General features: G+C 34.8%; 1 pseudogene; it reads left to right on the plus strand.

Moving 5' to 3' along the window:
- On the plus strand, positions 1-25,911 carry LOC140600077 (high mobility group protein B1 pseudogene; annotated as a pseudogene).
- Positions 25,912-27,057: the final 1,146 nt, after the last annotated feature.

Genomic DNA, 27,057 nt, shown 5'->3' on the forward strand with positions numbered 1-27,057 from the left:
ATGGGCCTTAGGATTATAGATGAGTCAGAAGATGTCATCAATCAGAACATTGTTTGCAGTAGTCTAGGGACAAGGTGAAAATATGGTTTAGTGCCATTCTATAACATCTGTGCCAGAAGGTCACAGAAATCTGAAGAGGTGAAGTTTCTTGGCATTTATAATGCTGTAAATCTTGCTAAGGCAACCTGCTTTTATACTACTATTTCCATCTGCTTTCTATACAGGGGTTTCTGATTGATGAGTTACTATTGTAGTTCCTCAAATACTGTGATTCAGGTGACTGTTCAAATAGCTCTGAATACTAACTGTATAACATACTTGCCTAAATTTCAAGGGACAGTCCTAATATCTAAAGCAACCAAACAAAAATCACACACACACACACACACACACACACAACACACCATGGCATTGAGAATAAACCATGTGCAGAAATATCAACAGCTAGATAATTGTTTCAAATGAAATCAGAGGTAACATGAGAAAGCTAAAGTGATAATCTGAATGAAAATGGTCAGCATCTCTATACATAATCAATATTTGATTTACTCCCCCTTTTTTTTTTTTTTTTTTACAAAAGCAAATGGTTTTCATTTTCTGATACCCAGGTGTAAGGTAATAAGGTACTCTGGATATGAGGAAAGGACATATAATATCATCAGCAGGCATTTTAACAACTTTGAGCTGCCCTTTTAAATTATTTATGATAGAAACACGTAATATACCCACAGGGAATTCAACAACTATTTAGTCACACAGGGTCTCATAAGAGGAGTAATACAGTACCATGGCAGATCATAGAATTACTCCGAAGTAAAGGCTCAAAGTTGATCGCAAAATTTATTAAAACATTTGTAAAAATTGTAATATATAAAACAAATATGTTTTCATTTTTACATGTTTCCACATGTTAGTCAAAGGTTGCCATGACTGTTGTCCTGAATTTTGAAAACTAGATTTTTCTTGTTGAAACAGATAAAATATTTCCCACAAGAGTTACACATAACCACACACAAACACGCACCAAAGGATATCTCAAAAAAATTTTATATATGCTTAATACAATCTTTAATATAAGTTTCCTTTCAATACAAATAGGAAACATCATTTCAAACATTCACATTAGTACTTTAGTAATTCTGTGTCAGTGGTCATCAGTGTCTATGCATAGTGAAATATCTAAGCAATGCAATAAATTTACACTAGTTTAAAAATAAGGGCAAGACCTCTATGACCCTCCATCAAAGTGGAGGGGAGAGCATGTGTCCATCTGATGATTATCATTGTACTGGAAATGAGTGATTGTGTAGGTTATCAATAAAGTGTGATTTCACTAGCGTAGAATATTATTCGAGTTTATCTATGAAAGCAGACTTCCTTTGTTCACGTCTTGGGTTTAATGTATGCTAGCTGAAGACTTTGGTCAATTAACTTAATATCCTCTTTTATAAAATGGTAGAGGAATATGAATAACCTCATCTGGTTTTGTAAGAATTAAATAAACTCATGTATGTACACTGGTGTGGTGCTTGGTGTGTCTCAACAAATACATGATATATGGCTACAGGGTACTCAAGTACACTGAGATTAATCCATACCTCATTTCTTTGGTTTCTTTATTAATCAAAAGCAATTTTGATAGTAAGCATCGGGTAAGTTTTAAGCACATGGCTGAAATATCAGCAAAATTTTTCCATCAGCTCTGCATTTCAGCTCCCCACATTGAAGGGCCAGATTTTAGTCAGTTTCTGCCAATGGCAAATGTCTAAGATGTGCCTTGACAATTTAATTCAGCAAAAAGTTTTAGTGTGCATTATTGTGTGCTTGGCACTCTCATCTAGCAGAGAGGGATTCCTCTAGTTGCCTGGGGACATGGGTCGGGGGAGGGGGTGTGGGGTGTGATGTACTTTGTGCATTTCAATGTTCACCAAGGATAATATCTTCTTTTTTAGGATTTTATTTATTTATTCATGAGACAGAGAGAGAGGTAGAGACACAGGCAGAGGGAGAAGCAGGCTACCTGTGAGGAACCTGATGCAGGACTCCATCCCAGGACCTCAGCATCATGACCCAGGCCAAAGGCAGATGCTCAACCACTGAGCCACCCAGGTGTCCCCAGAAGATAATATTAACTCATCTTTTCATTTCCCTGATCTCAATTTTTAATATATACACATGGATTCTTTGAAAGTTTGTATATGAACTAATAACAATTCTGCCTTACATCACCTCCATTTCCCCAAAAAGTCACTTGGATAGATCAGTTATTCTTAAATAATGTGTGTGTTCAAAATTCTGCTTGACATTACAAGCAAAATATCAAAATTCTTCATGCTTCTGATTTGAATTTGAGTCCAATCTATTCAACTTTAATTCGAAGATACTTAGATCTTTTCAATATATATTAAATATACGAGTCTACTTTCAGTAGATACTGGTAAAAATTGCAAAAAGCTAACCTGGAAAACAGGGAAATTGAAGCCTGACTTCTGGAATGGAAGAAAGAGGAGTAGTGGACTCTTTCTCAAATCATTATCTAACCAGAGGAAATTAATTGATTGAAAACAAGAATAATGTAAAGACTGTAGAAATGTGTCCCAAGGCATATAGCAAAAAAAGAAATACAAATTATCAAAAATTGCCTAGCAAAAAAAAATTGACTAGATCTTGGTGAGAGGGTAAAGTCTGGCAGCGGGCTTGCCTTCTCCTTCCCCTTCTGCAGCTCACCAAAATGGGGGCTCCCTCTTCCAAAGCTCCTAGTCTAGGATAGAAGATAGAAGTGGGGAAACAGAGGACTAGGCCAGGAGCATTCCCAATTACCCAGCTTCCTATTGTAGAAGCTCTGTTCAAGGCAAGTGAGCTCAAACATCTGGTCCATAGGGCAGTATTTTCATCCTGGGAAGGGCAAACCAAGAAGACCAGAGTCACCACCACCCCTCCCCATGTCCCCCCAGCACCTGCTCGTAGAGTAGAACTGGCACTCCCAGAGCAGCCGCCTGCTGTCCTCATCCCTAGGTCTTATTTTTTTTTTTTTAATTTTTTTTTATTTATTTATGATAGTCACCCAGAGAGAGAGAGAGAGGCAGAGACATAGGCAGAGGGAGAAGCAGGCTCCATGCACCGGGAGCCCGACGTGGGATTCGATCCCGGGTCTCCAGGATCACGCCCTGGGCCAAAGGCAGGCGCCAAACTGCTGCGCCACCCAGGGATCCCATCCCTAGGTCTTATAAAGTGAATTGCCATGAAGTTTCTGTTGAGGAGGAGAAGCAGACCTTTAAAAGCAAGAGCTCCACAGTGTGCCTGACTTACTTGCAATAGAGCAGGAGAATCCCACACATGGAACATCATGAAAAACTACAGAGATCTTGCTGGAGAGCAATTAAGAGGGCACTCATAGGTCTACAATACAAGCAGCGACAAGAAAAAATGATAGAACAATCAGCAGTTTAACAAAGAATAGAAAGAGAGAGAGAAGGAGAGAGAGAGAGAGAGATGGCTAGGAAGGCCACCTGGACCTCACACTCTCCCGGACGACAGTCAACCCCAGGGATTAGGCAGGTAACACACAGGTAGTAGGGACCTCCACTCAAGGAGGAAGCAGAGAAGGACATGGGAAGACCTAACATTTCTCAAGCTAAAGTAGCATACACAGAGATTTATAGGTGCACTCGTCTATGTTAAAATAGCTCAAATACATAATACAACTGTTGACTCCAAAATATTGGGAAAAGGAGAGCAAAGACAAATAAAAACAAATAGAAGGTAGAATAACTTTGCTGTATCCAAGTCCTATCTCAGACCTTCAGTCCAGGGAAGGGTGGCAGTGTTGCGTTCAGCCCACAGATGCCAGAGAACCTGTTCCTCGAGATGGCAGTAGAGTCCTTCCTTCCAATGGCTCCCCAACCACTCCTGACCACTCAAGTAATCCAAGTATTTCACAGTCAGAAATGAAAACCATCCCCAGGTCTTCTTATAGATTTCATGAGTTTGTTGCCTCAGGCAGTAAGTGATGGTGCAGTAGTAAGGTAGTTATGCATGGCATGCTGTACAGTAACCAGGGACCATTTTCCTTAGTTCCATGGATGGTTAATGTTTCTTTAGACATTTTTTTTTTTCTGAAATAAGAAAGATCACAGAATTGCTCTAAACCAGGGACAATCCTCCATGTTGATTGGAAAAGACATAGACCAGCTGTCTCATCAGGTAAACACGAAAAAATAAAGTTGGATTAGTCTTATGTATCTAATGTAGTTATTTAAAAGGTCTGCAGATCTTTCAATGTTTGATTTAAGTAGATGCCATGATCTCCTATTCATGGTTTCTGTTGTCCTTATAACAATGGATGTTCTTACATATGAGAAAGCCCCATATGTTCTGTGTGTTTGGCTGTAAATAGTGTAGAGTGGAGGTAGCTTGATGAAGGTGTTGCAGTCTCTAATTATCAGTGACACATTTCAGCCACCAGAAGAGAGTGAAAGGCTATGGGGAGACTCTCTGTGGATCAGCTTCAATGGAAGAAAAGTCTTAGACTTGATAAGGTCAAATTTTATTTCAAAAATCAAGGTTAATTTGTGTTGTTACTAATTCCAAGGGTAAAATAACTAATTATCTCAGTAGCAAAATAAGTCTTCCCACTCAAAGGGACCAAAAGTCAAGTATATTTGCTTTAAGGTGAGTATTTCTAGACAATTAAATGTCCCAAATATAACAGTTGAGGTCATATATCTTACCCACTTTCTGGCCAAAGATGGGTAATGAAGTTCCAACAGAGGCAGGAAGGAGCAAAGCACACTTGAGCACCTATAGTAAATCTTGTGTGATTGGAAAACTGAGAGAGGGTAGGAAGCAGAAGCTCTTCAGGAAGGAGGATTGTGCTTGGAATGTTCAAGATAATTCAGGTCACACTCTGGAGAATAAATTGGAAGTGAGGAGGATGATTGAATGTGCGCAAATCAAATAGGAGGCTTTCACTTAATCCAGGTGAAAGATGACAGCGGATAGACGTGACGTTTGACGTTGATCTAAGAGGAGTATGATGTAGGTGAGAGGTGCGAACTGCACAGGAGCAGGGATTAGGTACAGGATAGAAGTCAGTAAAGGCTCACTTACTGGTTTCTAACGTAAGCAACATTTTGGATGTGATGCTTTGAAGAAAAAAAGTCAGTTAATCTGTGTTTTTACCTTAAGAAACTGAAGATCTACTTAAGACAGACAGACAAGAGGAATATGACAAATTAATGCAAACTAGAATAGAAAAACATTACTATTTTTCTGGACATTTTACTTCTACAAATGCTTCCTACATTTGATTTTATTTTCCTGGAAACTGCATTGTATTCTGTGATTTTGTTAACAATTTTCCTGCCAAGGAAATGTATTCTTTGAATTCATATTATTTGCAATTGGGCACTAAAATGTTATTAGGATTTCTTTACTTGAAGTATTACTTTGTAAGATACAACTAACCAAATTCACAATCTCATATCAGCTGCAAATGCATTCTTACTACTTCATAAAAATGTTAAATAACATCATTCCTAGGAATTAATTGCTTTAGATTATCTAAATTCTCTTTCTTGGCATTAATTTTTCTAGTTTCATAAAATAAGTGATATACGGTTGATTCCTTTAAGAAAAATCTAATTTTCTAGTAGCAATTTATATGAATGACCTTATATTTGCTTTAGAGTATATAAATATGATATGCATAACTATGATAGTTTTCAACAGTTTTTTCTTCCATTTTAAGGCAGTCACTATTCACTGAAACCAGTCTGTTTTCATGATTTGTACAACTTCAATATCTACTTCTTCTCTGAAAAGGTTTTTATGATGCTTGTGAATATACTTTGCGAACATTATAAGAAATCTAAATGTATACCATAGAACTTAGCAAATTGCTTACATATTAGTGATTGCAGGAACTAAAGTTCAAATTTGTGTCTGTTTATTTACATGCCTGTGTGTAGTTAGGCTTTTTACCAACAAATTTTTCAAAAAGCAATTTTACCAATATTTCTAGGTATGTTTTCATTTATTTGGTATTTATTAAGTCATTAACTGGTGGTGATTATGGTATAATAAAATCTTGTTTTCTAAATTGTAAACTGATAGAGTTGATGTCATATTAATAATATAGTTGCTTTAAGTAGGGAAAACCAATATATTAAAGAGTTTGCTGATCTGATACATTAAGGCTAGTTTTACGTTTTAATATCTAATTACATTTAGAAAGTCTAAGGTAGGGAAGGAAACATCAAATATCCATGGTTCTGGGCAGGTATAAATTTGAAAGTGGAGGATTATATAAGTAACAAGAAATGGAGAGGAGATATTGCAGCAAAATGGAAAGATTGTGGGGATCCCTGGGTGGCTCAGCAGTTTAATGCCTTCCTTTGGCCCAGGGCATGATCCTGGAGTCCTGGGATGGAGTTCTTTATCGGGCTCCCTGCATAGAGCCTGCTTCTCCCTCTGCCTGTGTCTCTGCCTCTCTCTGTGTGTCTCTCATGAATAAATAAATAAAATCTTAAAAAAAAAAAGGAAAGATTGCATCCTTCCTAAGTCATTAAAATTTAAGTAATGAATATGAACTTTACAATAGTCAATCAGAGGCTATTTGAGGGCCAATTTAGTCTCCTGGAAGGCTGTCCTATATTATCTTTTTTTTTTTTTTTTTTTGTCCTATATTATCTTCACTGAAACTCGATATAACAGAATAATTTTTGTGTGTTTTATTGTTGCCATAGTTGCTCCATAATATAGATCTATATGATTTGCTTAATTAAGAGATGGGGAAAAAAAGTCATGGGCTTATAAAAGTTGATCACTTAGTAAATTCTGATATAAAGTCATGTTTAATTAGTTTAATGTACTGCCTATTCAGGACTTTTTAAAAAGAATCACAAAATACCCATATCAACTGACACACCTACCTTCTTTTCCATCTGTTTCATAGACCAACATCTATAGTCACAATTCTTTATAAGGCATTCTTCCCCTTCTAGATTTCATTTTAATTGCCTCGAGCTCATCAGACTTTCCTGGGAAAGCTGCATTCACCACTCCTTTCCTCCCTCCCCAAGGCATGGAAAGAATTTAACAGGTGTCAGCTTAATGAATTAAGATGTTTGAACAAAGCTCTTATCATGAAGGCAAGCGTTAATCAATGATTGTATCTTAAAACACTTCAATATTCTCCTTAAGCTATTTAGCTGAGAAGCCAATGAATCTTTTAACTCTGCTTACAAACCTGGCAATCATTTCTTAGCTCATGTAATTTCATGTCAAATAAAAATAAAAATAACAAAGAAACACTAATAGCATTCTGTTTCCAAACCTCTTCACCTAAGACCAAAGACTCATTAAGAACATTATCAAGCTTCGAGGTTATCACATTTGTCGGTTTTACTAAATGCTTCACTGAGCTCCATGTTGGCAGATTTCAATAGCATTTTCTGGCCTGCCTACTACTAAGCTGCAGAGCCAATGTGACATAATTTAAGCTTCTTTTGTTGTGGCAATACCGCTGTTTCATGTACCAATTTCTCTATTAGTCGATTTTCTTATATTCGGCTACAGTGATATAACAACCCTAAAATCTCATTGCCTTGCAATAACAAATATTTTTTCTTCCATTTTCGTCACATAGTCTTTGCAGGTCAGCTCTTGTGCTCCTCTATGTTTTGTTCTTTCCAGGGCATAGGATAAGTAGGCAATTGTTATTTGAGGTTTGCCAATCTCCTGGTGGGATGAGGGGAGGACTAATTCATAAAATTTCTTCTTGGATAGGACATAATCATTTCTCGCAGTTTATTTACCAATCTAGGTCTTTTGGTCAAATTTCTTGCTAATGGGATAGGAAGTATAATGCTTTCACAAAGAGGGACAGTGAATGTTCAGATACAATGAAATACTTTAACACAAGTGGCCTTTTGTGAGAAAACAGATTAAAGAATAAGCATAGGTAGGAAGATCTGTTAGCAGGTAATTGCAGTAATATAGGTGAGAGATGATGGTGGCTCAGACCAGGATAACAGTAGAAGTGAGAAATGGTGAGATGGAGGATATACTTCATGTAGAGCAAAGAGTATGTTCTAAAAAATTGGATGTAAGACTAGAAAGATAAAGAATCAAGCAAATGTGGAATGTATAGTTTGACCGGGACAAAATTACAGTCCACTGAGGTTGGAAAAGAAGAGAGGATTGTAGGATGGATTGAGGAGAAAGCACAGTGTGGCATGAGCATCTGGGCCTGAGACTTTGGGAAAGTGCCATTGCAAATGGACCAAGGAAGGACAAGACGGCTGGCAGTATTAAGGGCCCTCTCGATTTTTTTTGTGATCGCATATTTTAAATGAAACCAATCAGTGTGCCAATAGATTTTTCCAGCTGCATTCTATGGTATAGAGACGGATTTAACCATAAATGCAACTTTTTGCCGAACTAATAAAGCTGAAAGAGAGAGATGCAAAGATTCCGGCACATACATGATGAAGTGATTATAATGCCTGACCATGAAGTTTAAATAGGATGAGGACAGGGTGAATGTGTCAACTGGTTAGGCAGAGCCAAAAGCTAATAGAATTGAAGATTCCAAAGCACTAAAAATAAATAATAATAATAATAATAATAATAATAATAATTGGAACTTGGGTACCAGCACAAGAGAACTGGAACTCATGGAATTTACATAATTGGATAAGCTGTTCTTAGCAGTTATAAGAATATCTAATTTATGCTTTTGACTGTAGGTAGTATGAGTGGAATGAAGACAAAGTCATTGAAAATATGCAATTCAAGACACTGGAGAATTGTGATGTTGGAAACATAATCTACCAAATGAGAATGATGGCTTTCCTGTGTCTGTGGCTTTTCCCCATTAGGGCCTAGTCCACTGCACTCTGACTTGTGTTTATTATTTAGATTACTCTGACCAAAGCAATATTTCCAAAATTTTAAAATAAACTAAAAAACACCAGTGTGTCACCCTTTTTGCATGAGCTCCTGGTAGCTTACTTTTTCTTGCTTCTATTCAGTGCCCATGAAAACACAGACATGTCTGGCTTAGCAGGTGAATTTGTCTTGACTCAACTACAGATAGGAATGAGAAAGTACATGGGAAACTGATGAGTCATCTGCAACCTACACTAGCTGACTGCAAACCAATCCTAGGCTACTGAATTGTGCGAAAGAATTCATCCATGTCAATACAGCTGCCTGGCCAATGGGAGCTGCCCATGGCACATGAATATCCCAGATGAGACTGGAAGAAGCACACAGTAAAAACATAAATTAATGAGAAATAACTGTGTTGTGGTAAAATATTGAGCTCAGATATGGTTAATTATATTGCAATAGCTAACTGAAATAATGCATATTGAAAATTTTGAAAATTAAGACCAGTGTAGTATTAAAGAACAGATAATTGCTAAATTCCTCAAAATTACATCTGTGCATGACAGTAAAAGGAGAAAGAAGTGAGGACAAAATCTGAGTGTTCATTGGCCATTTGTGTTTTCTAATTGGCTTTATCTGAAGGTGAAGTAAACTTTCTCATGATAGGAGGTAGTTTTGAAGCTTGGAACAAGGCTCTCAGGGAAGTTAGGTCCCTACCTACCCACAGAAATTAGGTGATGGAGAACTATCTTCCTTGATCACATATTTCAAAGGGATGGTTCCCAGGTCCCTGAGAAACAACACCCCTGGGTTGTGAAACTAGCAAGAGGCTTTAAAAAAATAAGATTTACATCACAAAAGGATGGAGAGAGAATTCACAATTACACTTTTAAAAATGTGTAGTCTCTATACTTTAAAAATAAAGAAAATAAAAGAGAAACTTTTCTATAAAGAAAATGGAGGGGTGCTTCTGATCAGGTCATCTGGATTCTATAAGAATCTCCCTCTGTGAGGGGGGACTTGATAGGATGAGCCTTGGCTGTTATGCTATATGTTGGCAAATCAAACTCTAATAAAAAATATACAAGAAAAAAAAAATAGAGAATCTCCCTCTCTGAGAGGGAGGTCAGGGCCTTGTAGGCAAGAAGCCTGTATAAAGCCAGTTGAGACTTTGGGAAACATTAAGGCCTTCTTGGTCAGTGGGTATTCATTTTGAGTTGCCTACCTTGGCCCAAATGTTTGAATTAAATCTTTATGTGCTTTGAGGTGAACTAATGTTTCTATTTTAAATGTGATAAAAAATTTATCACCAGAAGACGGTATTATGGATGGAGGGCATTCCCTTAGGAACACATGTTACAAAATCTTTAAAAACTGGAAAACAAAATGGATAGATGCTTTCTCTACACACAAAATCAGAGGCTTACAATCAAAACTGGCAAAAAAGAAAGAGACAGAGGCAAAGAGAAAAAGAAAATGTTTCATGAAGCAAATCGACATGGTGGGTGTGTGTTTGTCTATATAATATTTCAAGCTATTAATGAAGAGTCAACTCCTTTGATTTACTGTGTTATCACAGACATCCTCTCATGATATTTAATGATAATTTCATACAATGTATCTATTTGGTCAATAATTATTTTATTCTTTCCTGTTTTTTAATATAATTTTTCCTCCTCTTTCTTATTCTTTTCATTTGTTTACAGTTCTACCCCCCCCACCAAAAAAAAAAAAATCACAGTATCTTTGAATGAAAAATAACTGGTGTTGATCAGTATTTTCCCATAAGCCTTCAAAAATTGTGCTACAGTCTTGGTAACTGAGGGCAGATTATTTTCATCTGTTTTTCTAGGACACCAGTAAAAGTACACTGAGTTAACAACCCCTTCCTGCACATACCCATATTGTTATATTTGAGGTCTTAAATATTAGAGTTCTGAATCATACTCAGAATATGACTATACCTACAAAATTGCATACTGCAAAGTCTCTAGCACAAGTCAGAAATCTGACTAGAGGGTGAAATAGGAATCAGTGCTCACATAGATTGGGCTTCCAAATGGTAAATGGGGTTCAAACAACATAAAACTCATAACAATGTCTTGGTGAAAAGTGGGCTCAGGGATCTTAAACGGAAAAGACATTCTCAACCAAACATTTAGCACAAAGAGAGCTAGGTACAGACAATAAATGTAAATGCCAAACATGCATAGTTGAGGACAGCAAGCAGGGGCTGGAATTTGTGTAAGCATGAAGACGTGAGGTCCACATAATAGAGATTTGTCTAAGCTTCAGATTCACGAAAGCCTCCTGCCTGCTCAGGAGTGAAGAGACAACAGATAGGATGAGTTAGTCAGAGAAAAATACTTTAACATCAAAAGAGGCACCAGGCAGAAACTAATATCTTATAAAGACTCATAAATCAATAATTTCTGGCAGAAAATATACCAAACTGAAACACTATCACAATAAGCTTCCCTTTCCAAGAAAAAGTAAGCATAGGTTTCACGAACCATAGACAATGTCACAAAACTTAGTAGCTTATTGTTAGAACTTGACTCGTTTTATTGAAAGCTGTTGAGGAAGGAAAGTATTTCTATATACAAATTTATTTCTGAAAGAAATCTTTTTTACATGAATTAATACATTTCTTGGAGAACAATTTTATGTTTCAGAAAACTTCATGCTCTCCCCAAAAGAAAGCTTACATTTTCACTTTTTCACACATTTTATTTTAAAATTATCTTATTTGTAACCAAATATGTGCAGTTTTATGAATGCCTTAATCTGAGACTGAGAACTACTTGCTGTGAAATGTATATTTTCTACAGAATCCTTAACATAGACATTTTATTTTCAGTGATGAGAGCTGCTTTTGTGTGCTACAATCCACAAAAATGCAGTGTGTGTGTGGGAAAGACCTACGAGAAAGCTAATATCAAGACAATAGAGTCTGCAGACAAGTGATGATGATATTTGCTACCCATATATACTGGTTTCCAAACTGAGGAGGTGAATTATGCTGCCAGACTCTCAGTTACATTTAGTCAGGGATTCTGGCTTTGTCACACACTGCTCTATGCCCTAGCCTCTAAGGAGGGGAAATGGAATACATCTTCATTAAAGATGGGTTTGAAGTTTGAGTATCATGTAAAAGAGTGCAAAGAAAGCTGGAAAATTATCTATTTGTGGGCCTCAGAAGATACATAATACATGGAGGACACATGCTGGAAAGAAACACATTTAGGAAAATAGTATCTTCAGTTGTAAAATAAAAAAAATTGTATAAAGTCCAATTGATATTTATTATTTATTTTTAAAGATTTTATTTATTTATTAATGAGAGACACAGAGGGAGAGAGAGGCAGAGACACAGGCAGATGAGGAAGCAGGCTCCTCACAGGGAGCTCAATGTGGGACTTGATCCCAGGACTTGGGATCACACCCTCAGCCAAAGGCAGAAAAGCTCAACTGCTGAGCCACCCAGGTGTCACTCCAATTGATATTTAAATAAATAAAAATACTTTCCATGATTTAGAGTAATGTTTATAAAAAATAGAAATTCAATAGCATAGAGATGAGAATGAAAATATACTTGAGGGGAAAATTGCAGACTACCTAGTAAGTTAGCCTGTGTTAAATTGGTCTATGTAGAATGTCTTAGAATTCTATCCCATAATAAAATGATTGTTTCTTTTAATAGTTATTCAGGAACTCTATATTAAATCAACATATATTGTTCTGACCCATCACCAATTGTTCTTCCCTTCTGACAGATATTAACTTGTAGATCTACCATATGTGAGTAAATTATCAAACAAAATAGCATTTGGGATGCCTAGGTGGCTCAGCAGTGGAGCATCTGTCTTGCCTCAGGGCGTGATCCTGGGGTTCTGGGATCGAGTCCTACATGGGGCTTCCTGCATGGAGCCTGCTTCTCTTTCTGCCTCTCTCTGTGTCTCTAATGAATAAATAAATAAAATCTTTAAAAAAATTGCATTTAAGCAAAGAGTATTACTAGAGGTAAATGGAATCATCATTTCATAATGAAAAATTAAATTCATAGGAAAAGTACAGCAATTTTAAACTTATATGTCCCTTGTATGTTATATGTGATATGAACGTTATAACCTTTTTAGTAATTTTAGTATTTATGTGATCAAACATAAAATGAGAGTAAAGCTATAGAAATATAAAATGCAAAAATAACACATTTGATATGTGGTATATAAATAGAATATTGTAGCCATCTATAAACACTTATATAATAAATCATAGTAGAAATTGTTATAGGTTTCAAAGGTTGATATGTAGACCAAATAATCCAGGAATCAATTTTAAAAATATATAGAAAAATACTGCAAGACAGGACATTAAGAAATGAAACCGAAGATAGCTTGTTAACAGAGGAACTATAACCACTACACATAAACATATTTAGAATTGAGAAAAATAAATAAAAAATGAGGAAACACAGCTAAGACATTGTGACTTACACTATAACATTCATTGAAAATGAATGGCTGAAAATTAGTCAACAAAGAAGTTACAGGATTTAGATTAAAAAGAACAAAATGAATCCAAAACCATGTAAGGTAGAACATACCAGGAAAGACAATAAATTCAAACTATATAAACAACACCAATCCTGCTTAACACACTGATGAGAATGACATATCTATTATGAAATTTACAAAGAAGAAAAAGACATAAACGAGAGCTCCGATGAAATTGGGGCATAATAACAGATGTCAACAATTAAAAATAATGAGATGCTATGATATTTTATGCCAGTACATTGAAATTGTTAGAAGAAATGTAAAAAAAAAAAAAAGAAAAGAATAAAAAAGAAGAAATATAACTTCTGCATTCATTAAGAACAACAAAAAAAACCAAAAAAACAATTACCTAAAACAAGTGGTCTTCCCACTTGAGATACAGTATTAATAAATACTTCCTTTAAAGAAAACCTTTTAAAAAGGTGATTTTAGAATCAGTTTTACAACAAAATTAGAAGAAATTATTCTAGTCATATGGAAATACGCTCTTAAAAAGAGATAAAGAAAAATTGCATAATCAAGGCCAGCATAGTTTGACACCAATATGTAAGTAGGATAGTATGTAAAAGACAAATCACAGGCCAGTTGTTCTCACAGACATCAATGCAGTACATATTCAGATTGTATGTATATCTCAGTGTAATGTTGACTTACCAGTTGAAAATAAATTAATACATGATTTGCTACATTAAGAGATGAGAAGACAATGTGATTATATATAAATGCAGAAATAATATAGAGTATGATAAATTTAATTTTTATGTAAAAACATTCTTAGCAATTAAAAATACAAGGAAACTCCTGGAGTCTAATAAAGTTATTTACTTAAAAATAATAGCAAATATTCTTATTGATAGTGAGATGCTAGAAGCAAGCCCTTCAACATTTTAAATATATTTCTGGGTGTATATGCAGTGTATAAAAGCAGTGTATAAAAGGATTAAGTGCTATATATGATTGGAAAGCTGAGAATTTCATTATTTATACACAATATGTTGGTCTTTGAAGAAAACCAACTTAACTTTGAGATCAGTAATTAGAATTAGCAGTAGGGTTTTGCAAGTGTTTGGGATTTTTTAAAAAAATCAGTTTTTGTTTATATCTTTTACACTGTGAACAATTAGATAAAATATTTTTAAAGTTCCTTTTGCAATCAATAGATGTAAATAGGCTAGTTAATATTGACAGTGGTTATAAATCAGTGTAACAAAACATAGGTAAGTTCTGGTTGGGGCAATTGCAAAATTATATTGAAATGTGTTACAAAATTATAAGTCAAGTGGAGGCACATGTCAGCTTCATGAATAAGGAGACACAATACCATACAGACAATCCATATTCCTTAACTGATCTGTAGATTCAATAGAAAATCAAAAATTTTGTGGTAAAATTTGACAAAAATATATACAATGGAATAAAGAACAAAAATAACCACTATATTAATGAAAAAGAATAAAGAAGAGCCTCCCTAATTAATATCATTGAAATTTTTGAAGTTACATCTATTAAGACTGAGATAGAAATTTTAGATTATAGAAAATGTATGAGATAATAGAGTCCTCAAATATTCCATGGAATTCTCCATAATACTAACATCATACATCAGCATGGTACACTTGTTACAGTAAATGGACCTGTATTGATAGACTGATAGTAAGTAAAGCCCACACTTTTTGTTCATATTACCATAGTTTGTAAAATCTATTGTTTTTTTGTTGTTGTTGCAGGATCCAACCTAAGGTATGATATTACACTTAGCTATTAGGTCTCTTGAGGCTTCTCTTGGCTGTGATGAGTTTTAGACCTTTATATTTTTATTTTGTTAAAGATTTATTTATTTATTTATTTATTTATTTATTTATTTATTTATTTATTTGAGAGGGAGAGCAGGAGTGGATGGAGGGGCAGAGGGAGAGGGAGAGAGGCAAAGAATCTCAAGCAGACCTTCTGCTGAGTGTGAAGCCCAACATAGGGCTTAATCTCACAAATCCAAGACTATGACCTCAGATGACAGCAAGAGTTGATGCATTTTAACTAAAAAAACAAATAAAATCTCAACATGTATGTATGAACAAAATCTCTTGAACTTTTTGAACAAGATTTTTTTTGAAAAAAAAGTTTTGCTCGTAGTGCATAATCTTAGAGAAATGAACAAACTTTTATGAGCTTTCCTTCTACTATGTTCAGGTTGGAGCATCTGAGGGATATTGGCCACCCTCTGAAACATGATGCCCTGACTGTGTGACCATTGCTGGGTTTCACAGCAGAGTCCATTCATAAAATACAGAGGGCTTCCCATGTATTTTTATTCTACAGGGAAAGGCAAAAAGCAAGTAAGTCCACAGATAAAAGAAGAATCTCAGCATGAGCAGGCAAGATCCGCTTGCTATGTGCAAATGAGAAATTGTCTAGTTTGCTATTGACTGCCCTAGGCTGTGTTTATTTTAGAGCAGCAAACTGATGTGACTATTTAAAAATAGTTTAATTTTTGTATGATAACTTTATTGCTAACAACAATCTATATCTCCCAAACTACCTTTGACAGGTCTTCCTCTTTATAAGAAAAAGAAAAGAATATAAATTTATTTTTTGGTCTTTGTAAAGAAAGGTAACATTAATATAAAATTAATTATATTTCATTTTTAATTAAAATGCATCAAGATAATATTTAGAGTAGTTTTTAATATTGATGTGCATAAGTAGTTTTTAAATATAGATCCCTGGAAATGTCCCAGATCTACTGAAGCAATCTTCAGATGTGGCTCTTCATGAAAACATTTTAGTATGTTTCATAAGTGCTTCCAGTGTGCAGAGATACCCTCAATCCATAGGTCTTATGCCTTTTCAAGTAAAAAGTCTTTGTAATATACTAAGACATCATCAATTAAATAGCAAAATTATAATTAATCAAGACTTAAAAATGTGAGGTGTTTAAATGTGGGAACAATACTAATGTTGTATCTCATCCAAGAGTTCCCTGATGTGTTTTAGTGCTGACATATAGTCACTGTGAAAATGTGACAAAGTCAATATTGCAAGGAGATAGTTCACATGCATTGGCTTATAACTTTTTATTAATGTTGTTTCCAGAAGTACATAACTTAGCCAATGGGATCTGAAAAAGAGATGTGTGATTCTTTCTTTATTTCATCAATCACCAAGTTATAAGAAAACAGTAAATCAGAGGATTTTATTGTAATTTTGAGAAGGGTTATTTTTCTTTACAACTTTACTAATACTACTATGAGGGATATATTGGACTAGTTAAAATGATAAAGCTCCTCCTGCAAAGTGTTTACTCTGCCACACTAGGTATGTGGTATAAGACACATCCTTTGATCTATAAAGCATTTTGTTTTCCCCACATAAACTTTTGATACTAAAAATAAATCATGTTACAGAAAAAACTCAAGTTCTTTATTGGTGCTTAGCCAGGTCTCTAATTAGCAAGAAGTCACTAAATATTAGCCTCTGACATAATAATTAGTGTTTGTAAATTGATTGGAAAATGTAATCATATATGCCATCAAGAAATTTGGAGGTGTGATATTAGATCTAACAGAAAGATAAAGAAGTTATTAAGTAAATCAGAAGGAAATCTGCTATGGTGAAGTATACATTGTGGGAAAAGTCCAGAGACTTTCATTAATTAATAAACAAAATGAGATTCAGAAGCAGAAGATAAAGGAGATTAAAACACCAGAATATTAGGTAAAAAAATTAAAACGTATGTTTCTAATTCCGTGGATGGAAAATGTTTATATTCCACAAAGTTTAAATACTAGAGTTAAGAAATAAGGTAATAACAATGAAGGAAACGGGTGGTTAAAGAAATGATGATATTTATAGACTATTCTTTAAAGGAAGCATTAATAACCACAGGAGAATTAAATACTCTTTACACAGGAAGTTAGTAAGAAGTGTTGATATCTGTGATATAATAATTACAGACATGCAGAAAAATCACCGCATGGTTTATACTAAATCTTCATCTTCCTATAGCAATTATATAATCATCACTAATAACTATGCTGTAAATTTATAGCAACAATGACTAATGGGGAAAGGATGGACAGATAGGAAAACAGTGAATTGTCGTTTTTTAACAATGTAATTCTTAATTTCATTAGACTGGTTGAGACAAATACCTGAAGTGCTCCATGGTATTCAGATTAAGAAACAATACTTCAGCCATTTAAAGTTCATTTAAGCTTTTGATTAACCACTATTGACCATTATTATATGAATAATTTATGTACACTTGAAAATAAGGTATAATATTTAATCAGGTGTTGTTTCCCATGTCAATCAGGAAAATCTGGTTGTTAATTATTTTAGTTATGCTCATGTATCCTGTAGTCTTACTGAATGTCTATATCCTTTACCTGTCATCTCCTGAAAGAATACTGTTAGAATATTTGACTGTGATTGTAGATTTATATCTGTGTTACTTCTGCTAGGCTTTTGCTTCAAGGTTTTTGGTGCTCTGTTATCTGTTGCATATATGTTTAAGACTGTTATGTATTCATAGGACATTGCTCATTACATTGTTCCCCTGTGAAAATGGTCTTTGTCTTAAAGTCTACTTTATCTAATAAACACACCACTTTCCTAATGATTTGCGTGTGCATAGTATTCACAACTCCCCCCACCCTCAGTTTTTTTTTTTTTTTAAGCATATGTTCTCTTGTTTCATCTTACTCTAATTAGCAAAATATAGTTTGGCTCTCTGCCTTTACACAGGCTGAAAAATGTTGCCTTTTAATTTGAATGCTTGGGACACCTGGGTGGCTCAGCAGTTGACCATCTGCCTTCTGCCCAGGGTGTGATCCTGGAGTCCTGGGATTGAGTCCCACATCAGTTTTCCTGCGTGGAGCCTGCTTCTCTCTCTGCCTATATCTCTGCCTCTCTCTCTCTCTCTGTGTCTCTCATGAGTAAATAAATAAAATCTTAAAAAAAAAAAAGAATGTTCATTCAATTTATGCTCAATTAAATTTTTTATTATTAAATTTACCATATTGCTATTTATTTTCTACTTTTCTGTTTTTGTTCCCTTGTTCTTCCTTAATCTTGTCTTTTTGGTTAATTAAATATTTTTAGTGTCTACTTTTATTTCCTCTATAGCTTTTTAATTTATATTTTATTGTTCCAGTAATGCTTGCTCTATGCTAGCAATATGGGTTCTTTGTTTATCAGGGTCTATTTTGAGTCATTTTTGTATCTGTCCAATTTCACGCTAAATACTACAAAATTCTGATTTCAACCTTCCCCTTCAATCTTTATAATTGGCATTTTTTATTTCCTACTTGAAATTCCCTAATTTTCTCTTTAACATTCCCACTTTCTAAGCATGGTAACCTTAGTATGACATAAATCTATTTACCTGTCCTCCCATTTTTTGGTAATTGTTACTATAGTTTATATGAACATACGTTATAAATTTCATCTTACAATTTTCATTTTTCATTGAAGTCTTTTGTCTTTTCAAAAATTTTAAAAGGAATACATAGGGTTTTTTTTAATATATGCCTACTTTTTTTTAACAATTCATTTTGTTTGTGTGTGCATAGTATTCACAACTATTTATATTTATATATAAATATATGCAAATATATGTGAATATATGTGTGTGTCCATACTTGTTTTAAACTATTTTTTTCCTTTATTCATCTCATATGTAAGACCTTCACATAGGTCTCTAAGTCACTGATTATTTTTATTCTGGGATCTGTATCCCTCCTCCTAACTCCTAACCCTCCACCCATCACTCCTGTTACTTAGATTGCATAATTTCTATTCATCTGCCTTTAACTTTACAGGTCTTCTTTTATTCCATCTCCACTAGGTAAATTTTTATTCAGTTATTCTATTTCTTAGTCTGAGAATTTCCATTTGGCTTGTTGTTTTATTTTATATTTATCCGGTTTCTCTATCCTCATTCACTAAAATCATATTATTTTTTTGGTTTTAAAAATAAATCTATACAAAACTTGTAGTCTTCTAAATTCATCATCTGAGACATAGTGGGCATGATTTTTGTTGATCACTGGTTTAGTATAAACTGCATGTTTTGAATTTACTTGCCTAGTGATGTTTGATGAAATATTTAGCACTTTGATTATATCTTACAGATATTTTCACATTGTGCTTCATCCTCAAAGAGACAATTTCTGCTTTTCAGGAATTTAGCTAGTGTTTGAACAATTTGAAATCTGTAAAGGTGTAGGTTAAATCTAGAGAAACTCATAGATATTCCCCAAGCAGCTCCAATTTAGCAAGATGTATATCATATGGTGTCACCCTGCAGGGCTTGACAGATATTCCCTAATCTAAGTTAGGATGGTTGTAGGGCAAGTATAATTTAATGTAGCAATTCTCAAAGTGCAGTTTGCTGCATTCCAATATGCTTCCTAGAGATCTGTTAATTTAAGCCCATTTTCATAAATATAATGTGTGGGATTTTTCTTTTTTGGTGTTTTACTATGTTAACATTTATAAAGATGGTGCTTAAGCATTGGTTGATAAATCTGCTTGTGTCTTCACAGAAATCAAAACAGTGGCACCAAAATGTGCTGTTAAATATATATTCTCCAACTTTACCTATTTACATTTTAAAAAGCCACTTTTAAATACCTTAGATCAAGAAGTATAAATCACTAATTTATTAAATACTGTAACTTTGAGCATACTTTTGAATATTCAGTATGAGAAAACATAAGGAAGTATCGTTCTGAATACTGGAGAATGATGGGTTTGGAGAAAATCTATTGGATACAGAGTTTGAAGCTGAACCAGTCACTTTTTAATTTTTTAATGCAACATCAATATGACTTAAGTGGCTGAAGGACAAATTATATTTATTCAGACAAGTTTCTCAAAAATTAACAAAGTGAAGGCTCACTTCACTGTCATTCCAAAGAAAATAATTGACTGTATTTGTTTTTATTTATGTCATTTGAGATATTTGAAGAAAAGACAGAAAGAGAGAATTTTGGAAAACTTTTCAGCCAGAAGTTTGACAAAACTTAAAATATTTCTCATAAGATCTAATAGGGCTGTCAGTTTTTATTGTTTATAACGGAATGTGTCAACATTGGAAATATCTCTGTAATTCATTGAACCCAAGTAGACGATGCTTACTTGATGTTACAAAACCACATACATGGAAAAGATCCATTAATTTATATGATTCCAGCTTCCCCATTTGCAGCTAGTTACTAAGAAACAACCAATTTTTTATTTGAAATGTAGAAACAAAAAGACTATCCAAAATTATTAGAAAAAATATAATATTTCTCCTTTTAAAACCACACGTCTATGTGAGGTCATATTCTCCCTCATATACTTCCTTAAATAGTATATCAAGTCAGACTGAATGAAGAAGGCAGACATAAGAATCCAGCTGACTTCTATTAGGCTAGTCATTTAGGTTATTTGCAAAAATGTAAAACAATGTACTTTTCTCACTACAGTTTGGTTTGTTTTGGAAAATATATTAATTTTCCTAAAATTATATTGTTAACATTTCCATTTAGTGTATTATTATTGCTATTTTAAGTGGATTAATAAGTTAAACATTTTAAAATTTTTTCAGTTTTAATTTTGAATATGGCAACTCTTTTACGTCTCAGGTATATGCTTAGGTGTTAAAGATGTGTTAATGAGCATCCCTTCACTATGAAAGCGATCCACTGACAAGGCGCTTCACCAACCCTGCTCAATTTCAAATATCCCCACTTTGTTCTGATCCCTGTATTATGTGTTCTCTGATAAACCCTAGGAGGTTGTGCCCAGCTCATTTAGGACCCAGCCTGCAACCAAGAACTAATGGGTAATCCCCCCACCAAGCTTCCTTTTCTACACAGCTAACTTCTCTACAGTACCTACCACACATACTCCCACTGTTTCAGCTGACCCAAACTTTGATCTCTGTCTCCTCAGCTCAGCAAGATTCCTATGCTCTGTTCATATTCCAGTTTTCATTCTCTTTTCACCCTAGGTCAGAAGTGGTTCTGAGGCAGAGAACTGAGTGAAATTCTTCCAAGTAGTGCTAACAAAAGCTAATATTAGCCACTGGCTAATACCCAGTACATCATCTATTTTGTCTAGTTTTGCAGTTGATTTTGGTGAAAGGAATTTTCTGGTCCTTTAGCAGAAGTTATGAGTTTTTCATTTATGCCTGATGCATAGCCTCATTCTTGGCACATTATATTTTGAGAATCCAATATCGAATAATGCATGAACATGAATGAATAAACACATAGATAACAAACAAACAAGACAACCAAGATTCCATAGGTAGGAATACTTTCTCCTGGTCTGAAATTATTACTATTTCTAACTACAAAGGAGAAATGGGTGGGGGATTGGAGAGTCCAACAGGTTAAAACTCCTTATTTTGTGTGTGTGTGATTGATTCTTCTTAATTATGGTAATAACTTTCATACATTAAAATTCATTTTTAAATGTCTAGGTCCCTAGATTATAACAAACTCATACAGCATCATAACCACCAATGCAGTCAATATATGGACATTTTCATAATCAAGTTACCTCATGCCCTTTGTAGTCATTGCCTCTCTGTCCCCAGATCCAAAAAATACTGATCTATTTTTCCATCCATTCAGGTTTTTTTTTTTAAGATTTTATTTATTTGTTCCTGAGAGACACACACAGAGAGGCAGAGTCATAGGCAGAGAGAGAAGCAGGCTCCCTGCAGGGAGCCCAATGTGGGACTTGATCCCAGGACTCCAGGATCACACCCTGAGTCAAAGGCAGATGCTCAACCACTGAGCCACCCAGGTGCCCCTCCATCCATACAGTTTTGCCTTTTCAAAACATAATATAAATGAATCATACAGTCTGTGGTCATTTTATTCTGGTGTGGTTTTACTCAGTATATTGCATCCAGTATTTATATTGTATTGGTAGCTTGATCTCTTCATTGGTAGGTAGTATTCCACTAAAAAGATGGATTACAGTTAGTTAATATTACAAATGGAAGGACATTTGAATTGTTTCTATTGGTGGATGACTATGTATAGATATCTGGAATATAAAAGCTTTATTTTTATGGGTGAACATATGTTTTAATAAATATTTGGGAGTGGAATTTTTGGGTCATATTGTAAATACATGTTTAAATATCTAAGGAAGTTCTAAACTGTTTTTCAAGTTGACTCTATCATTTTGTATTCCCAGCAGCCTATTTAAAGAATTCAGTTGTCTTGCATACTTTGCAGCATTTTTATTATCAGATTTTTAATTTTAGGTATTCAATACTGTCTAGTTCTGACTTTAATTAGCATAATTAGCATTTCATTCCCTCACTCCCCTTCCCAGTGGTTCAAGCTCTTCCACAGGAAGAAGATCTGAAAAGGGATTTATGCTTTTCTTTTAGCAGGGGCCAATAGCCTTGTTCAGGCTGTAACACTTAATTCTCCTGCCCTTTCTGTAGTCTTTCTTGGAAATGCATCCTCCCTACTGTGGAGAAGAGCTTGTGATTGTATACAAGCTTCCCCTGTGTTTGTAGATTCCAGAGGCCCTATACTCTCAAACTACATCACATTTAATCTTTAGCAATTTGTTTTAGAAATTAGATAAATAAATATAAGTGTATCTTACAAAGGCAAGTGAAACTTCATTAATAGGAATTAAGGAACCAAAGATGAAGACATATACCATGTTCATGGATTAGAAGTCTTAATATCATTAGGATGCCACTTATCAATTTGTACTACAGATTCAATATTATTCTTATAAAACGACAGTAGGTTTATACATAAAACTTGACAAGATGATTCTGAAATGCATTTAGAAATGTCATAAATATATAATAGTGGAAGCATTTTTGAAATGGATGAGCAATGTTGAAGAAAGTATAGTATAACATGTCAAAACATACAGAAATAGACCTAAACTCTTCCTTGATTTTCAGACAAAGGGCCCATGCACTACAACAGAAAAGTTAGTATCATTTCAAAATATAGAAAAACAATATTATATCTGTATGGGGAAAAAAGGAATTTCTATCTACACTATAAGGGGAAAAAGAAAATTACCTGGAGTAGGAGCACAGACCAAAATGTAATAACTAAAGCTCTATGACTTTTTTTTTTTAAGAATTTATTTATTTATTCATGTGAGACATGGAGAGAGAGAGAGAAGCAGAGATACAGGCAGAGGGAGAAGCAGGCTCCATGAAGGGAGCCTGACATGGGGCTTGATCCCGGTACTCTGGGATCAGCCCCAGAGCTGAAGGCAGGGAGGCTCAACTGCTGAGCCACCCAGGCATCCCAAACTTTACAATTTATAAAAATGAAGGTAGTAGAAAATTTTGAAGACTTTGAAGTGGTCAGATATTTCTTAAACAAGACACAGAAATCACAAAGAGAAGGTGGAATTTTTTCAACATTTATAGTGCTGATTTAAGGCACTGTGAATTAGAATCTGTTCCCAGAACATAAAAAGAGCCTTTACAAATCAGCAAATAGGAGACAAACAATCCAATTTGAGGGGAGGGAAATAGTCAGAAACTTGAACAGTCACTTCAGAAATGAGGTTATCCAAGAGGCATGGGAATTAAAATACATTCAAGACTTACTTTTCAAGGAAATGTAAATGACAACTGTAAGGAGGTCACTGTCTGTGCATAAGGATGGTTAAGGCTGCAAGGATGGGAGAGGAAGAAGCAAATGGAGCTCTCAGACATTGAGTGTAGGAGTTAAGATGGCATGCCATGTCTAGGAAAGTGTGTAGTGATTAACAATGTTTAAATATATATGTCTCCCCAACATTTCACTCCTTCTGCTTCTAAATACTGCAAACAAGAAAAATTATTTCCAAAATGATTGTATACAAATATCTATGACAGCTGTATTAACTTAAAAGTCAGGAAAAAAGGTTCATACATATTTTATACATTCATAAAAATATATATATTGTTAAACTTTGAAAGTCCAGATTAATGCATATTTTTCTTATAAAACTAAAAAGTAATGGCTTTGGGGTACCAATGGCTTTGGCTCAGTGGGTAAAGAGTCTGCCTTCAGCTCAAGTCATGATCCTGGGATCCTGTAATGGAGCCCTGCATCAGGCTCCCTGCTCAATGGGGAATTTGATCCTCCCTCTTTTTTGCTTCTCCCTCCTGCCTGTAATCTCTCTCTGTGTCTCTCATACTCTCTCTCTCTCAAATAAATAAAGCCTTTATTTTTTTAAATATTTTATTTATTTATTCATGAGAGACATGGAGAGAGACAGAGACATAGGCAGAGGGAGAAGCAGCCTCCCTGCTGGGATCCTGATGTGGGACTTCATCCCATGACCCCGGGATCACACCCTGAGCCAAAGGCAGACACTCAATCACTGAGCCACCCAAGTGCCCAACAAATAAAATGTTAAAAAAAAAAAAGAATAAACAAAATAAAAAATAGGGGCTTCAGTACAAAACAGGAACAATAGTGATGCAAATATCCCCCTGAGCCACAAGAATGGCAAGATTGAGGATGCAAAAAAGTAAAACATATGGATTGTGAACATTTGTTATGATTGATTAAGCACAGTAATACCATTTTGGGTTAGTTGAGGAAATAGAATGTGATATTCACTGGAAAAGTGCAAAAGATATGGCATAAAAGTTTAGGCTTGTCCATCCAACAAAACAAATTTGAGTTAATTATGTCAAAAGTTAGTATAATAAATATGCAAAGTACAATGAAATAGAGTCATGTGGTTGTGAGAGTATGATATTGCTTTATAAGTAAATATAGAATTCTTTTGAATTAGCCCTGAGATTCTATGGATAATAAGTAGTGGATCATTGGAGTACCTTGAGCTCCACAGAGACAGAGCTTGGGCGGGTGAGTGCCAGACAGGCACTGGGTGACTCTGTGCCTTGCTCAGGAAAACAATTAAACACGGGCAAGGAAGATTCCAGAAGCTGAGAGGCAAAAGGTCATCATATGCATTCTTTGTGCCAAGAGGAGTGCCCAGACACTTCAGTCAACTTCTCTGAGTTTTCTCAGAAGTGCTGAGAAAGGTGAAAGAACATTTAAAGACATGGCAAAAGCAGACAAGGCCCATTATGAAAAAGAAGTGAAAACTTATATCTCCCCAAAGGGGAAACAAAAAAGAAGTTCAAGAACTCAATGATCCCAAGAGGCTTCCTTCGGCCTTTTTGTTTTTTGTTCTAAGTATCACCCCAAAATCAAAGGAGAACAACATGGTCTACCCATTGGTGATGCTGCAGAGAAACTGGGAGAGACAAGGAATGACACTGGTGCAGATGACAAGCAGTCTCAGAAAAACTCTGCTAGGCTGAAGGAAAATAGGGAAAAGATATTGCTGCATACCAAACTAAAGGAAAGCCTAATGCCACAAAAAAGAGAGTCATCAAGGCTGATTAAGCAAGAAAAAAAAGGAAGAGGAGGAGGAAGAAGAAGGTGATGATGATGAATAAGTTGGTTCTAGGATAGATTTTTTCTCTTGTCAATAAAGTATTTAAGCACCCTGTGCGCAACTTATTCTTTTTAAAGAAAAAAAAAATGAAATGGAAGACTGTGTAAGATTTGTTTTTAAAGAGTACAGTATCTTTCTTTTTCTTTTTCTTTCTTTCTTTTTTTTTTTTTTTTTATGGCTAACACACTATGGAATTTAGAGAGCCCTCTCCTAGTGGTATTCTCAGTAGCCAGTAACTTTGCCTGGGACTAAAATGGGAGTTATAAATTGTCCCGGATATTTACTTTACTTTATTTTTTTTTTAATTTTTTTTTTTTTTTTTTAATGATAGTCACAGAGAGAGAGAGGCAGAGACATAAGCAGAGGAAGAAGCAGGCTCCATGCACCGGGAGCCCGACGTGGGATTCGAACCCAGGTCTTCAGGATCGCGCCCTGGGCCAAAGGCAGGCGCCAAACCGCTGCACCACCCAGGGATCCCCTGTCCCGGATCTTTAAAGCAGGTCCAGGTTGGTGCCCACCACAAATTAGTTATATATGAGGATGGCAGTTTGTTTTTGTTTTTGTTTTTTCATTTACAGTTGTCTCTGATGAAGCTTATGCAAAAAAGTTGCAGCAGTGTGGTTGACATTCTGAATGCTTCTAAGGAAATACAATTTTTCATTTTTTTTATTTTTTTATTTTTTTATTTTTTTATAAGTTTTTTAAAATTTTTATTTATTTATGATAGTCACAGAGAGAGAGAGAGAGGCAGAGACACAGGCAGAGGGAGAAGCAGGCTCCATGCACCGGGAGCCCGACGTGGGATTCGATCCCGGGTCTCCAGGATTGTGCCCTGGGCCAAAGGCAGGCGCTAAACTGCTGTGCCACTAAGGGATCCCAGGAAATACAATTTTTTAGTTAGAAAATTAAATTACATATCTTTATTTATTTAAACAGTTATACTCATACCTTTTTAAAGTCTATTACATTTTGAATTCTCTTTCACTGACATATAAATGATAGAAAACTGTTGGAATGCACCTTAAAGTCTAAGCAATTTACAGAGAAATTTATTATTTCTGAATATGCCCATAAATATCATTGTATGCGTTCTTATTACACGGGAGCAACTACTACTTTATAACTAATTTTGGAAGCATTTCAATAG

The sequence above is a fragment of the Canis lupus genome, chromosome 1 (genome assembly GCF_048164855.1).
Source record: "Canis lupus baileyi chromosome 1, mCanLup2.hap1, whole genome shotgun sequence".
NCBI lineage: Eukaryota > Metazoa > Chordata > Mammalia > Carnivora > Canidae > Canis > Canis lupus.